The sequence below is a fragment of the Thalassophryne amazonica genome, chromosome 1, assembly GCF_902500255.1.
Source record: "Thalassophryne amazonica chromosome 1, fThaAma1.1, whole genome shotgun sequence".
Taxonomy (NCBI): domain Eukaryota; kingdom Metazoa; phylum Chordata; class Actinopteri; order Batrachoidiformes; family Batrachoididae; genus Thalassophryne; species Thalassophryne amazonica.
In genome coordinates this window covers 74,358,676-74,376,073 of record NC_047103.1, presented here as the reverse complement: position 1 = coordinate 74,376,073, position 17,398 = coordinate 74,358,676, and the positions used below count along the sequence as shown (strand labels likewise).

The 17,398-nt window shown below is 43.5% G+C and overlaps 1 protein-coding gene across 2 annotated transcripts in view; it reads right to left on the bottom strand.

Annotated features, from left to right (window-relative positions):
• Positions 1–17,398, bottom strand: part of LOC117511843 (copine-3-like) — a 72,308-nt gene that overhangs the window by 10,894 nt on the left and 44,016 nt on the right. The gene's annotated exons all lie outside the window — the stretch shown is intronic.

Genomic DNA, 17,398 nt, shown 5'->3' with positions numbered 1-17,398 from the left:
ATCCGGAAGGGAGACGAGTGGAAAACGGCATTTAACACCCCCTTAGGTCACTTTGAGTACCTGGTCATGCCGTTCGGCCTTACAAACGCCCCCGCGACGTTCCAAGCATTAGTTAATGATGTCTTGCGGGATTTCCTGCACCAGTTCGTCTTCGTCTATCTAGACGATATACTCATCTTTTCTCCGGATCCTGAGACTCATGTCCGGCATGTACGTCAGGTCCTGCAGCGGTTGTTGGAGAACCGGCTGTTTGTGAAGGGCGAGAAGTGTGAGTTCCACCGCACCTCTTTGTCCTTCCTGGGGTTCATCATCTCCTCCAACTCCGTTGCTCCTGATCTGGCCAAGGTTGCGGCGGTGAGAGACTGGCCCCAACCCACAAGCCGTAGGAAGTTGCAACAGTTCCTAGGCTTTGCTAATTTCTACAGGAGGTTCATTAAGGGCTACAGTCAGGTAGTTAGCCCCCTGACAGCCCTGACCTCACCAAAAGTCCCCTTCACCTGGTCGGATCGGTGCGATGCCGCATTCAAGGAGTTGAAACGGCGCTTCTCGTCTTCACCTGTTCTGGTGCAGCCCGATCCTAGTCGCCAGTTAGTGGTTGAAGTGGACGCCTCGGACTCAGGGATAGGAGCCGTGCTGTCCCAGAGCGGGAAGACCGATAAGGTCCTTCACCCGTGTGCCTATTTTTCCCGCAGGCTGACCCCAGCCGAACGGAACTATGACGTCGGCAATCGAGAGCTCCTTGCGGTGAAAGAGGCTCTTGAAGAAAATCTTTGGTGGAAGTTGAAGAAAATGGTCCATGACAAGGCTCCAACCTGCAAAGCTGATCTGGCAAAAGCAATCAGAGAAAGTTGGAGCCAGATTGATGAAGAGTACTGTTTCTCTACTCATTAAGTCCATGCCTCAGAGACTGCAAGCTGTTATAAAAGCCAGAGGTGGTGCAACAAAACACTAGTGATGTGTTGGAGCGATCTTTTGTTTTTCATGATTCCATATTTTTTTCCTCAGAATTGATTGATTCCATATTTTTTCCCTGTGCTTGGTCTAAAAAAGTAACTGTTACTGACTGCCATAATTTTTTTTTTCCTGATTTCTTATAGTGTTTCTTAAAGCCAGAAAGTTGCCATTTGAAATTACTTTAGTTTTGTGTCATGTCTGTGATCTGCGTTTTTTCTACAAAATTAAACAACTGAATGAACATCCTCCAAGGCCGGTGATTCCATAATTTTTGCCAGGGGTTGTACACATGTGATGGCTGTGTTTCCAAGTGGGGCTCGAATGACATATAACTGGTGGAATAACCTGTGAGCTGTTGTGAATGTTCCATCCATAAACTAGACCGAGGTTTGGCCTTTTTTATGAAATATTTTATGAGGTGCTGTTATATTTTAATAAAGTTACATAAAAATAATGCTGTTGTCTATTTTTTTTTTCTCCACTAAGAGTATCTTGCCTTATATATCTTTCAGGGGGTTTTGTCCTACACCCCAATCCAGGACACCTACTCCAAGACACCAGCTTCCAAAACTAGCCATCTATTTATTGCAGCTGAGGGAAACATGGGAGCCTTGTTGGCCTAGCTAGGGTCATCAGTGTCAGCACTGCGTTACCTACAAACTGGATCACACTCAAGAAAATGTACCACCAAAAGCCCCTTTCACACTGGCGCAAATGTAGAATTGCACATTGTGGCGTACCTACCACACTGAGTTATGCAGCGCTACGCAGCTCAGCACCGAGTTTTTGCTCCCCAACTCAGCAGTAAGCGGAGGGGTACGTGAGGCGGATCCAAGAAATTAAACGTTTAATTTTTTCTGCGTAGAACAGTGGACAGAGAAAGCATGCTGTTTTAAGCAAGTCTGCGTTTCTGCATGCGAGTCTGCGCTACACTGAGCTACTGTACTGTACATTGTAAAAACTGAGTGGGTGGCTCTGAACATTGTGTGGTAGAAACAGAAGCCGCTTTGTGAGCGCTGTTGTGGAGGGAGAGATGCAGCTCCTCCGCGGGCGGTGCTGATGTGTGGTGTGGGGCTTTTGCCGCTGCCTGTAAATAGGCAAGTGCGGATGCTGTCATTCCGTGGTGCTGGCCAGCCAGGAAGAATTTGTCGGTGTCTTCCACCAGCGCACGACAGTCCATGATCGTGGTGTTGGCCAGTGCTGCGCGCACCTGAGGGAGTTGTTTCACAAAAAGTCAGGCTGGTGTCCTCTCAGCAGCTGCAGCATTCTGTCCATGAGCTCTGGGGGCTTGCTGTCCTCCAGCCCGTGCAGAGAGAAGAGCCTGCTGGCCCTTTCAGCATCTGACAGTTCAAAAGTTGTGAGGAGGTGATCCTTGATGGCTGCATTTTTCTTCACAGCGGGGGGCTTTGCAGGAGTGCGATCAGGCTCATTGAAGCTGGTGAGGGCCGAGACAACGTAATAATATTTTGTGTCGTATGCGGTGATCTCTCAGAGCGAACTGCGCCTCGGTCTGTGCAAACCAGGCGGCAGGTTACAGAGTGTGACTTTGAGCATTAAGTGTGAAAAGTTTCAGATTCGCATGTGTACAGGTTTGATCCACACAGTCTGCAGCGCGTGAGATCCAACATGTGCGAGTCTGTAATAAAATGATTCACACAGCCCGCAGCGCATGTGCATGAGCTGGCAGGGATCCATCCGTTAAAATGCACATCAGAAAACATGGTTACATTCTTTCAATTCATAAAATGGATTTCTATTGAAATCCAGAGAACAGAAACAGCAGGTCTCAAAAACAAAAAGCAGACAGAGATACATCTCTCTCTCTCTCGTGGTCAAACAAGAAGCATAATGTTTAAGTGTGTGAGTTGAAATGGCAATATTTTCCATTTTATTTCTTTTTTTGGTGGGAGTACACAACAGACGCGGAACTTTGTGATCTGATGTTACAAGCCATGACGACACAGCAGTGTTTTCCAAGCGCAGCGATGTGTTCTGCACAGCCGGCAGGAGTGAACTGAAAAAGTTGAATTGGTTTTAAATAGCAGCAAAAAGCAAACATATGCAGCTGCAAAAAAATCTACAAACGCAACGACATGCGAATATGCAGAAAAAAACTGAGAACATGCGCATTTAGATAGATAGATAGATAGATAGACTTTATTGATCTCACAGAGGAGAAATTCATGTTACGTCAGCTCTTAAGAGAATACACAAGGTGGGTGCAAGTAGAGGAAAATGTTCATCGAACAGTGTGTGCGAGGATAAGCAATAATAATAATACTTGTAACAGTACAAGACATGAGAAATGAGGTAGAAATAGAATATGTATGTATATATACACACACACTCACTCACATACGTGCGTATATATATATATATATATATATATACACACATACGAGGTCTATTAGATAAAAAAAATAAAATAAAAGGGTCGGTTTATTAACTATATGGATTTGAATGACGTGCGATTACACCAATCATGCTTGAACCCTCGTGCGCATGCGTGAGTTTTTTCACGCGTGTCGGTGACGTAATTTCCCTGTGGGCAGGCCTTGAGTGAGATGTGGTCCCGCCCTCTCGGCTGAATTCCTTTGTTTCACACGCTGCTCGAGACGGCGCGCGTTGCTTTATCAAAATTTATTCTGGACCTGTGAGGAATATCCGAGTGGACACTATTCGAGAAATTAAGCTGGTTTTCGGTGAAAAATTTAACGGCTGATGAGAGATTATGGGGTGTTTCTGTCGCTGTAAGGACTTCCCACGCAGCGGGACGTCGTGCAGCGCTTCCAGGCGCCGTCGTCGGCCTGTTTCGACCTGAAAACATCCTAATTTAAGGCTTAATTCACCCAGGACGTCGTGAGAGAACAGAGAAGATTCAGAAGAAGCCGGCATGAGGACTTTATGCGGACATTCCACTGTTTAAGGACATTTTTTAATCAAAGACGTGCGCGCAAATTCGCCGAGTCCTTTCCGTGACGACTCGGCAAATCTGTGTGCGCCGCGACAGGAAAAACACCTCCGTGTTGAAAACCATTTGTAAAATTCAGGCGGCTTTTGATGGCTTTCGTTAAGGTTTCCAACGGAGGTGTTTTTCCTGTCGCGACCCCCCGCGGTCGGGTCCGGCCCGACATGCGACTCTGCCCGCACGTTCTTTCATTACAAAATGTCTGTTAACAATGGAATGTCCGAATAAACTCCTCATGCCGACTTCTTCTGAAAGTTCTCTGTTCTCTGACGACTTCCTGGATCAACAGAGCCTGAAATGTGGAAGTTTTCAACTTGAAACGGCGAGACGCTGCCGCCTCGAAGCGCAGCTCGCCATCAGGCGCCGTGGGCCGTCCTTAAAGCGACACTACAGACCAAAATCTCTCATCAGCCGTTAAAACGTTTACCGAAAACCAGCTGAATTTATCGAATGGTGTCCACTCAGTTGTGCCTTACAGTTTTGAAAAAAATTTGATCAAACAAAGCAGCAGTCTCTGAGCCATTCCTAAACAATGAAAAACAAATCGACGAGAGGGTGGGCGACTCCTCACTCAAAGACTGCCCACAGGCGAATGACGTAACCGACAGGCGTGAAAAAACTCTCGCATGCCCACGAGGGTTCAAGCATGTCTGATGTAATCACACGTGGTTCAAATCCATATGGTTTTTGAAACAAAATAATAAGGTCGGACACTTTTCTAATAGACCTCGTATATATATATATATATATATATATATATATATACATATATATACACACACACACACACATACACACAGTGGTCCCTTGTTTATCGCGGGAGTTACGTTCTAAAAATAGCCCGCGATAGGTGAATTCCGCAAAGTAGTCAGTGTTATTTTTTTTACAATTATTATAGATGTTTTAAGGCTGTAAAACCCCTCACTACACACATTTTCTCACTTTTCTCTCCTGTGTAAACACTCTCAACGTTCAAACCTTAGTAGAAAAATAAGTCCAGTATTATAGAATGAAACCAAAGATCAAAACCTGTTTTCAGGCCCAAACATTTGTTTGAGAAATAAAAATAGAACGTTTTCCTATAAATAATTATGATGGCTTTTAGAACTAACAAATTTAATTTTAACGATCAACCTACAAGGTTGGACACATAAGAAATTATTAATAGCAACTGACCAGTATTTCACAGTTCCTCTGATCACGCCTCTTCGTCGTGGCGCAGCTCTGCAGCGTCTTTTTCCACCTCGGTGCAGGTGTCTTTTTCCGAGTGATATGGGTAGTTGTTGGCACTCTTTTTTTCTTCTGAGCGAGAAGATTCTTATAAACAGACACACGCAGAACACAATGCGCGTGCTTTTTCTTTGCTGCTGGAGCGCTCTGCATCAAAACGAGTGTAGTCTATGGACCTGTTGCCAGATTTTGGCTGCAACTAAGCACAGCAGACAGTTAAAAAAAAGAATAAGCATGCAAAATTGCACTAAAAAAATTCTGCGAAACAGCGATACCGCGAAAGGTGAACCGCGATATAGCGAGGGGCCACTGTATATTTTATATATATATATATATATATATATATATATATATACATACACACACACACACACACACATACACGCATACTCATATGCACACACATACCTATACACGTACACATGTACATATGCATATATATAAACATGATTGGGATTGAAAAAGAGATAGGAGCGTCTTCTTTACAATATGTGAAATGGAGTTTAAATGTGGTAAGGTGACATTAGTGCAGGGATTTTTAAATGAGTTGTTATTGCACGTGATTTGTGGACCTATTATTGCATGTGGTTATTTCACAGTGTTATTGTACAGTCTGACAGCAGCAGAGAGGAACGACCTGTGGTATCGTTCCTTCTTGCACTGAGGGTGCCTCAGTCTTTCACTGAACGAGCAGGTCAGCTCCACTACAGTCCGGTGCAGAGGGTGAGAGGAGTTGTTCATGATGAATTTGAGCTTGGTTAACACCCTCCTCTCAGCCACCTCCTCCAGAGACTCCAGAGGACAGCCCATGACAGAGCTGGACTTCCTGACCAGCTGGTTCAGTCTCTTTCTCTCCCGCTCTGTGCTGCCCGGGGCCCAACAGACAACAGCATAGAGGAGAGCTGAGGCTACAACAGAGTGTAGAAGGTCTTAAGCAGAGGCCTGCTCACTCCAAAGGATCTCAGTCTCCTCAGGAGGTGGAGGTGACTGACCTTTTTTGTACAGGGCGTTGGTGTTGTGAGTCCAGTCCAGTTTACTGTTGAGGTGAACACCCAGATATTTGAAACTGTCCAGTCTTTATGTCCTCCCCCTGGATGTTCACCGGTGGATGAGGTGGTGGTTTCCTCCTGAAGTCGATCACCATCTCCTTCCTCTTACTGGTGTTGAGACACAAGTGGTTTCGCTCACACCAGTCCACTAAGTCTGTGATGACCGACCGGTACTCCAGCTTGTTCCCCTCAGACACGCGACCCACAATGACGGAGTCATCAGAGAACTTCTGAAGGTGGCAGCTGTCCGTGTTGTAGGTGACGTCAGAGGTGTAGAGGGTGAAGAGGAAAGGCGAGAGGACGGTGCTCTGGTGGGCCTTACCACCTCAGACTGACAGCCGCGCAGCCGCACGTACTGCGGGCAGTCAGTGAGGTAGTCGATGGTCCAGGCAGCGAGGTGTCCATCCACACCTGCGTCCTCCAGTTTCCCCCTCAGCAGTGCCGGTCTGATAGTGTTAAAAGCGCTGGAGAAATCAAAGAACATGACTCACAGCGTTCCCGCCGGTCTCCAGGTGGGTGAGCACTCATTGCAGTAGGTAGATGACAGCTTCATCTACCACGATGTTGGGCCTGTAGGCAAACTGCAGTGGGTCCCGCAGGACGAGCCGTTCCATGGTCTTCATGGAGGTGGGAGGTCAAGACAACTGGTCTGTAGTGGGCTGGTTCCTTGGCGTGCGGTGTTTTGGGAACCGGGACCACACAGGAGGTCTTCCACAGGAGGTCTTCCATTTCATGCGTACTCTAAACGTAACACAACACAACTCTACGTTTGTGCCGGTGTGAAAAGGGCTTAACCAAAGACACCTAATTAATGTTCGCACATACTACAAGTAATACACCTGCTGCTGTGCGTCACCCTAAATGACACGAAGTCATTGCGGCAGCAGCCAGGAGTTCTCCAGAGAAGCTCAATGATGTGGTGCTGTTGTGAGCGGCACAGACATCCTGCACTCTGTGTGTCTGTGCTCTGTTCACTGTTTTGATTCCGTTTGTCACTCTGATTATGATTGTAGATTCAATCTGGAATGGACTGCAGCATAAGCATAAACAAACAAGAATTTAACCATGTTTTTCATCAGCTGCTGATCATTATCTGATTGGTAAAGTAGCAACCATTCTCACTCTTCTACAAGGGAAGCACTTTAGGGAGATGTAGGAGCTACTTTTGGAACACTTCACTGTAATTTGAGGATATCAAGGTCACACAATGGCAGGGTGGAGAGTTGGCACCTGACAGCAGCTGCAATGAAGAACTAATCAATCGCCCCTGCCACTGATGATTCTGAGTAACATGAGAACACTGAAGAGTAAAGTAGCCCACTAAGAACCTCTGTGGGTCCCAACTACCAGCGCATTCCTGGCTTCCCAAATTAGCCAGCTTTTACCACACGAGGATGTGACACAAAGGTGCATTTTGCCAAGATCATAAAGAAATGCAAGTCCTACTGCATAGTGTCTGGAGGGTCTGCGCTACAAATATGCATCTTGAGATGTGAGATGAGACTGCAGTACAGCATTTTGAGCATGTTCAAAACACTTTTGAAAAGTGTATGAAATGGGATTCTATGAACTGATTTTGTTTTTCAGATATTGTGTTGGATGTGACTTAGTGCTGGATAATACTGCTCTGGATGAAGATGACAGGATAACTGCCAACAGAGGCTTTCAGCAAATTAATATAAACAAGGTTACAGGTCCAGATGGAAGCTCTGCTTCTTGATTAAGAACGTGCACATGACATGATATCTACCTGGTACCCTATATTTGTATCAATACAGTGGAAAATGAAATTATTGTATCTGTTCTTTGTGTCTGGATTTCCTGTACAGGATGTTTATTGCTCCCCTGTTTGAGGATACAGTCTATTTACAACAATACTGAAAAAGACCTTTGGTCAATCCCCATAGGTTCATGCCATCCTGGAGGATGACATGGGCAATTACAATGGTCTATAATCGGACCTTTGTTTTGTTTTGATCATTCTTTGATGTACATTTATTTATTTATTTATTTGATCTCTGTTATTGCTAGAATGGCTTAAGCAGTGGGTCACTCTTCTGAGTCTGGTGTACTTGAGGTTTCTTCCTCAAAAAAAAGGTTTGAGGGAGTTTTTCCTTACCAACACTGCTTATATGCTTGCTCAGGGGGGTTGGTAAGGTTTTTTTTTTCTTTTTTAACCTTTATTTAACCATGTTAGACCCATTGAGATCAAGATCTCTTTTCCAAGGGAGACCTGGCCAAGAGGGCAGCATCATGGTTACATTAAAAATAAAATTAACAACATTAAAAGTTCCTCAAATAAAACACTTGCACACAGACCAGGTAGACTACAATAATTTCACTAGAGCCTAAAACTCATTCAATGTCACCAGGGCTTGAAGTCAAAGTTCCAACTGTAGTTTATTCCAAGCACTAGGATAGACCTTACCCATGTGAAGTACCTTGGGGTAACTTATGTTGTGATTTGGCGTTATATAAATAAATTTAACTGAGCACCTTAGGTCCAAAGGGCTGATGCTTATCCCCGGATACCTTAGCATGAAGCGGACAAGAGTCTATGATTCCCCCAGATGGGATGCCAGTCCATCACTGGTTACTTCCCCACCCAATGACATTTACAGTTGGATGTACCATGAAGGACCAAGATATTCATCTAAAGCAGGTTATTCACTCTAGAATACAGGGCTGTGAAATGAAAATTGTGAAATCCGAGGAAAATTTGCAGGGGGTCTGGGGGAGCACAGCCCCCCAGGAGCCGGGGTCTAGGGCCCTGTGTGGCCCCAGAATTAAATTTTTATCTAATGATATTTTTTCAACATCTGGAAGAACAAATCTTAAAAATTGTGCATATTTAAATGATCCTATATTCAACCTTTTATTTGACCTGTTAATGATGATGTTGAAATAACAGAATATGACGTGGAAGTAGGATCTGGAATGATTTACCTTTTAATTGTAAACCAAATTATGCATTAACTCAGAACAGATGAACTACATGAAATTCATGAAGACTGAAAAGACCATTAAAGCATTTCAAAAACCACAGCTAAAGCTTGTAGAATATTTGGAAAATCATGGTAAAATATCAATAACATACGTACCTTATAGTAAAAAGTCACTTATTTCTTGTGTAAATTCATGCAGCCTAAATCCAATCAAAGCCACAATGTCTTTTTTACAATGAAAGAAAGTCTAGATTAATGAAAGAAAAGTCACATAATCTTGTCTAAAATCCTGTTTGAACAGAAGAATGTTTATTTTCCAGGGAGAGAAAAATTCTTACAGCGTTTTCCTTAGAGGGCACAGTTCACTTTTCCCGTTTCTTTTATTTTTCAGGTGTGTTGAAGCCAGCAACAATTCCATGGATTCTTGTCCTTATAAGACTTTTTCAAACCGTCTTTCTCGGTTTCATCGGTTATTGGTTAGCTGTAGCTTACGATAAATTTTTAGGCAGTTTATCGGCATTATTAGCATTATAAAAGACAACTTTTCAGTTAACTGATTTGCAGTTATTGAAGCTAACTCTTTGGTTAGCTGTGCTCACCACTGTCACCCGCACCTGACAATGTTGGATCATGGTGGGGGGGCGACACACTCACATGCCATTTGTGTTGCTTGGTAACACACTCATGCGGCACTTACAAAATGTGGTGCCATTCGCACAGTTAGCTTGAATGTCGTCACCTGCTCTCTATTTTCTTGCTGGCAGCATGTATCGCCCCACTTTTTCTGTGTTGCTCGTGAGTGGTGTTGGATGTTCATGGGTGGCATCTGGACTCCGGCCGAGAGTGGGTGGAATGGCTAATTGTCCGGCATTTGCTGTCATTCGGCCACTGGTGGAAAGGCTGCCTCGATCGCGCGATTCAGCCATGGTTCAATATTGCTGATGATTTCCTGCAACTCCTCGGCCATGGCACGATGTGTCCAAACTGTGTACGACATGCCGTGCAAACGTTGCGAGCACAATCAGATGGGAGTGCAACCTCATCTTGCTCGCCGTTCGAATGGGTTTCTGTCGCAAGCAGCACGCGAATGTAGAGTACAGAGTGCACTCACTTAACGGGAGAGGTAGATGGTCACGTAGAAAACTGGGACCCCAGTCAGTGTGAGCGCAAAGCTTCTCCCTGTGTTCCAGGGGTCTGAGTACAGAGACAGACCCACGATGAAGAAGCAAACCACTGTGAAGATGACTGTGATGATGACTGGGACCTTTGGATGTCAACACAACTTAAATTTAGAGTGGAAAAGTGATGCGGTTACAGATTGATTTAACTGTTTAATTCCTGACACGCTCACCTTGAAAGGTCTCGGGTGAAGCGGGAAACGGTATCAATGAATGAGCAGCCCCAAGGTTGCCAAGGCGATGAAAAACCAGTGAGCAGAGGAGGCGAGGTTGATCAGCTGGTAGTTCTCTGTTCTGACATCTGACAGAATACACTACATTGTAGTGTATGTAGTGTATTCTATCAGATGTCAGAAAAACTGTAACAAACACTACATAGGTGAGACTAAGCAACCTTTACACAAAAGGCTATACCAGCACCGCAGAGAGGGCGCCAGTGGACCTCAGTCTGCAGTTCATCTCCACCTTAAAGACACTAACCACACGTTTGAGGACAAGGAAGTTAAAATATTAGCCAGAGAGAAGAAATGGTTTGAGAGAGGGGTCAAGGAGGCATTCTTTGTGAAACGTTTGAAACCCAGCCTTAACCGGGGAGGGGGCCTGAGACACGCTTTATCCCCTGTTTACAATGGGGTACTCAGGTCAAAGCAGTTTCAGTCTTTTGTTCATGGTAATGAGTCATTCATGTCATCAGCAGAGTCGTCAAGGGAGCCATCAGGAGAGGGTCTATCCCATCATTAGGAGGGACAGCTGCCCTGTCATTAGGAGGGTGCTAACTAGAGCACAATAGGTGCTAATTAGAGCTATTGTTTAGTCACTGGCATATAGCAGTCTGCCTCTTGGTTGGAGGGGTCTGGTTAGGTTTAAAATTCCAGCTTTTGTGACTTCTTGATTATTCTTCTCTACAAGAGTCAAGACAGAAGTCAGACCACCAGAGCAAGAATTTTAGCTGAGGAAGCTTCTGCGATTTGAAGCGAAACGTCCTTACGTCAAGCAACCCAGTCCAGTCGAAGATTCAAGCTTCTCTACTATGGAAACCACTTGGGCAACTGAGAGCCTACAAAGAAACTTTCTCGCCATCTTCTCTCTGTCCGACGTCGGTCCGTGACACAGGCATGCTGCACAATTCTTATTTTACAAACTTGAAAGCTCTAAAAGTTTGCGATGTCCACATGCTACTTTAGCTTAAGCGTTGCACGGGAGCCACACAGTGTCGCCGCAGCAACCAACCAGTCATAACAACTGTCGTAACAGCTACGCTTTGAGTGGCATTTTTCCTCCTTGAAACTCAGCGGATCCGAAGAAACTGATTTGTATCTGTAACACACAGATAAATGGACTGCATTTATATAGTGCTTTTCCATCTGCATCAGATGCTCAAAGCGCTTTAGATCACCGCAGATCAATGTCCGTGGACTTATAAAACTTACACGATATCGTAAAAAAAGAGAACGTTTTGCGATAAGCATTTTAAAAACTCAGTAATGATCACGATGATGATGTCTGATCCCCCCCCACCCCCCCGCGGATCCGCAGTTTTCACAGCCCTGAGAATACATATTTAAAGTTGTTTTCAACGTAAACTGTACGAGGTCTGTCAATAAAGTAACGGTCCTTTTTATTTTTTTCAAAAACTATATGGATTTGAATCACGTGCGATTACATCAGCCAACCTTGAACCCTTGTGCGCATGCGTGAGTTTTTCCACGCCTGTCGGTTGCGTCATTCGCCTGTGGGCAGGCTTTGAGTGAGGAGTGGTCCAGCCCTCTCATCTTTTTTTTCATTGTTCAGGAATGGCTCAGAGACTGGCGCTTTGCTTTATCAAATTGTTTTCAGAAACTGTGAGGCACATCGAAGTGGACACCATTCGAGAAATTCAGACGGTTTTCGGTGAAAATTTTAATGGCTGATGAGAGATTATGGAGTGTTACTGTCGCTTTAAGGACTCCCCACAGAGCCGCAGGGCGCGCCGCGCTCCGAGCCGCCGTCGCCAGCCTGTTTCAAGCTGAAAACTTCCAAATTTAAGCCTCTGTTGACCCAGGACGTCGTGAGAGAACAGAGAAGTTTCAGAAGAGGTCGGGATCAGCAGTTTATCCGGACATTCCACTGTTAAAGGAGATTTTGTAATGAAAGACGTGCGGACGGATTCGCACATCGGCGTGCAGCCGCTCATGGCCCGGCGCCACAGCAAAACACCTCCGTTGGAAGCCTTACAGAACAAGTTGGAACATGCCCAGCTGTTAAACAATTGCTCGGATACTCACTCGACTAAAAGCCATCGAAATCCGCCTAAATCTTAGGAATGGTTATCAACACGGAGGTGTTTTTCCTGTGGCGCCGCGCGCCGACGTGCGAATCTGTCAGCACGTCTTTCATTACAAAATCTCCTTTAACAGTGGAATGTCCGGATAAACTGCTGATCCCGACCTCTTCTGAGACTTCTCTGTTCTCTCACGACGTCCTGGGTCAACAGAGGCTTAAATTTGGAAGTTTTCAGCTCGAAACAGGCAGACGACGGCGGCTCAGGGCGCAGCGTGCCCTGCGGCTGTGGGGAGTCCTTAAAGCGACAGTAACACTCCATAATCTCTCATCAGCCGTTAAAATTTTCACTGAAAACCAGCTGAATTTCTCGAATGGTGTCCACTTGGATGTGCCTCACAGTTTTTGAAAAAATTTAGATCAAGCAAAGCGGCAGTCTCTGAGCTATTCCTGAACAATGAAAAAAAAGACGAGAGGGGTGGACCAGTGCTCACTCAAAGCCTGCCCACAGACGAATGACGCAACAGACAGGCGTGGAAAAACTTACGCATGCGCACGAGGGTTCAAGGTTGGCTGATGTAATCGCACGTGATTCAAATCCATATAGTTTTTGAAAAAAATAAAAAGGACCGTTACTTTATTGACAGACCTCATACAATAAAGTTGGTATTTTGCTTTTAAGTGATACACCATCGTGAAACTAATACAAACCAAAAAACATGCCAATTTTTCACAAAAGTTGCTGTTGAATTAACAAAATTCTCATCATATCAACAAAACACATTTCTTTTGATTGACTGATATACCCACAACATGAAATAGAATGGTAACACATCATTCACTAATATTTTCCTATGCATAAAGACAGTGTTTGACACCCCCTGTAAATGATGCGACTGGCGCATTCAAGCCAGAATATAGTCACAGAATTATACTTGTTTCCATAAATACTTTTGCACACCAGACCCTCAGAAAGTCAGAAACAAGAATCTAGTCACCTTACTTTGTAGACTTGGTTACTGTTAAAATTCCTTCTCCTTGGAACGGGAAACTGCCCTCACTGAAGCTAACAATAGAATATCATGTCCAGCACAGATACTGTGCCATCCTCCAGCTAACTCAGCCTTTCGTTCGGAGTTCGACAGTTTTGATCAACTGATAAATGACCTCATGGGGAAAGGCTCAATTAACATGGCACATGGGACCATGCTTCAGGAATGAAGAACAAACAACAAGCTAGCAACTGAACTGGAAACAACCCCACACACAAAGAAGAGATCAGTTGATATCACTCCAAGAACACCACTCCCTGATGTTTATATAACTACTTGGCAGAGCCCAAAGATGATATCACACAGCAGTATCATCCAAGTGGCCCTATAGCAGAACAGAATATAATTAGAAAGTATCTCCTGTGGATGTACATTAGGATGAAGAAATAAGAAAATCAAAACGGAGCAGAGTGGTCAGGATTTGTATCCCAAACAGGAGTAATTCCCACCAAATTGACAATAAGTGATTACTACCCCATCATTACCCAACCCATCACAGACTACAAAACAGTCATGGAATGTTTCAGATATGCAGAAGAGCTAACTAAAGAAGTGGGTCAAGAGTATACTATAACATTTGACCTTGGTGTGGTGATGAAGGTATTACTGATCATCTGGAATGGCCCAGAATGTTACAACAAATGTGATACTCATAGGTACATTCCACCTCCTCTGCGCATACATGAAGATGTTAGGAAAGAAAACAGCTGGTTGTGGTCTCTCAGACATTCTATTGGAGGCTGGACTCATAAATGGTGGATCTCTTTCCAGGGTAATGGCAGGCAAGCATTACAAGCATGACCTGCATTGCCACAAAACAATGCCGAAGAGCTTAGAAAGGTGGTGGTTTGAGAGATTCAGCAGAGACAAGCCACTACCACAGCTTGATCGACTTCCTTGCAAAGTTAGAAGCAGCAGAGAAAGACCTATCAATGTTGAGAGTTGAACAGGCTCTCCAAGACAAAGGTATCAAGGGTCTTCTCGACATCGACGTCCAGGACTGGGAATCTGTCAGACTGGGTAACACAGCAGAACTAAGAATGGCCTACATGTATCATGTTCGCCTGATGCTCACCTTACTTGAAGCTGTTAAGACCAACAACTTCCTTCTGTATAGCCAGTCACTTGATGGTACCTTGATGGTACCACTCTTCTTTGCTTTTGGAGGCCAGAATTATACCTGCTACTTGACATATTTCTCTGCATTCTTAGCCACCATTGAGTCATCACATCCTGGAGCAATAGCCCTCATCAACAAAGGTGCTATAAGTGTGCCAGATCATTTGCACCAGGAAATCGCATGGTAGTTGATAAGACCATGGAGGAAACCTTAATGCAGCATGCAAAATCTCATGGAGGTCCAGGCACAAGTGGTGTTGGGAGGTCTGGTATTCTGACAAACTACCAAGCATATCAAAGATGGGTCAGAACTACTTACCTGGGGTCTCAATATCAAAATGCTATCATGAGTATGGCTGACATGACTGGCAACAACATCAGTTCAAGCCACAAAGATGTACGACCAAGAAAGATTAAGAAAAGCGAACACATGGTACAGAAGGTAACAGCAGCTATAGACAGCTTTGTAGATCCATTTTCCATTGATTTTAAAGACAAGCTGATCATCCTGTCCTCTGGTGGGGCCACAACGTCAAATATTGCTAATGATGTCCTGAATGCTGAGCAGAAGGGCCAAGAAGCCAGAGTTGTTCACCACCATCACCTCTCAGAGTGTAGATATCATCTTCAGTACTGACCAATACCTGACAGACTCTACCAAAGGTTTGGAGCGAAAACGTCGCAGTTGTAGAGACAAGTTAATCTTCAAAGGAGGAGCAACCAAGAAGCCAACGGATTGGCAGGGCTTCTTATCCAACGATGACAACAAAGTCCAGATCATCGGGTTAGGTTTCTTGTCATCATATTGAACAGAACTAGTTGTGATTTGGTTTTATCATTGATCATAAGAAATCATGTTCTGGAAAATAGTTCTTAAATCTTTTATTGATGCTAAATGTCCTTTCTGAGCTGATACACCATTAAATAATATTAATTCATTCATTCATCAGGTTACTTCTGAAGCTCTGGAGTGGGAATGACTATGTCCAGGAGCTGAAGGACAGACAGCTCATCTTCATTTGTGAAGGAAATGCCTACCTCTTGACCTCTGATGATGGCGATGTGACAAAGATGATAGAGATACCAACCTTACATTCTACACAGGAGGAAGCTGATACAAGAGTAGTTGTGTTTGCCAAATATGCTATGAGAGTCAAGCCACCAGACAGTGACATATTCTTCATCCTGCTCCACTTTGCTGAATCTCTTTCTCAGATCACTATACTCTTTGACACCAGGATTGGCAGCAAACCTAGGTTAATTAACGTCAGGAAAATAGGGTCAGAATATGGGCTAAGTAAGTGTGCAGCCCTACTAGGTCTTGGTGGTTTCGTGGAAATTCCACATGAGCTTTCCGGGGACGAGGCAAGGTTCAGCCAATGAAAGCGGTGATTAAATCAGAGAGATATACGTATTCATAGACACTGACGATGATTAGTCTCTATATATTTGGCTCTATATTGATATGTGTATATTAACTGAGGAGAACTCAAGATCTGAGAATATTCAGATTGAACTCAATTATCCACATTGTTTCCTTCATATATGTGTGGTAAACATCATATACTGGATTATTGGATCTAAATGCTTGTCCATGCAATTTTTCTAAATTACTTGAAAAATATTCAGAATGATCATGATTACTGATTTTGGTTTTGCGATTGTGGAACAGTTTGAGGTTCTGGTGCGCAAAAGTACTTATGGAATTAATATAATTCTACTACTATATTCTGCATCCGTTAATGACTAATTTGTTGTATAATATGTGCAGATTGAGCAAAAAATAGCTGATGTTGTCTCAGCGGAACTATGACTGCAGCAAGATTGAATATATTTTGGCTTGAACGTGCTAGTCGCGCCATTTAGAAAGGTGTCAGACACTGTCTTTATGCATAGGAAAATATTAGTGAATGATGTGTTACCATTCTATTTGGGTATATCATTCACAAGAAATGTGTTTTGTTGATATGATGAGAATTTTTTTAATTCAACAGCAACTTTTGTGAAAAACTGGCATTTTTTTTGTTTATTTTAGTTTCACGACAGTATATCATTTTAAAGTGGAATACCATATTTATTGTACAGTTTACATTGAAAACAACTTAAAACTGTATTCTAGAGTGAATGACCTTTCACTTGATGTATAATGTGCTTGCTTTAGATTAATATGAACTGGGGAACCAGAGAACGTCATTTTTAGGGTAGTACTGCAAATCGCTTCAAAACCAAATGAGTTTATGCATTGTTAACCTGTGATTGTATGTTGAGGACATGTCTATGGTTCAGGAAATATAGGGTACATGGTCCCTCAGTACTTATGATGGGCCTTTCTCAAAGATCAATGGGTCAATGTAAAGTGGAATAAAATAAATAAAAAAAAATTAAAGATCTACATTTTTAATTTACAAGAGCCACAACACAATTTAAGCAAAAAGGTAAATATGAAGCAAATTTCATATTTCATTATTTTGTGTTACATTTCATGTAGTTTGATGTTATGCATATGTCATAAATGACGTGAAAAGGTTAAAAACATACTAATATTGGAGGGACATAGCATTTGCTGCTGTGTTAGAGAGCTAAGTCAGGCACAGGAGCACCATGCGACAAAGCATAAACGTAAACTTTCTTTAGTAAATGTTTT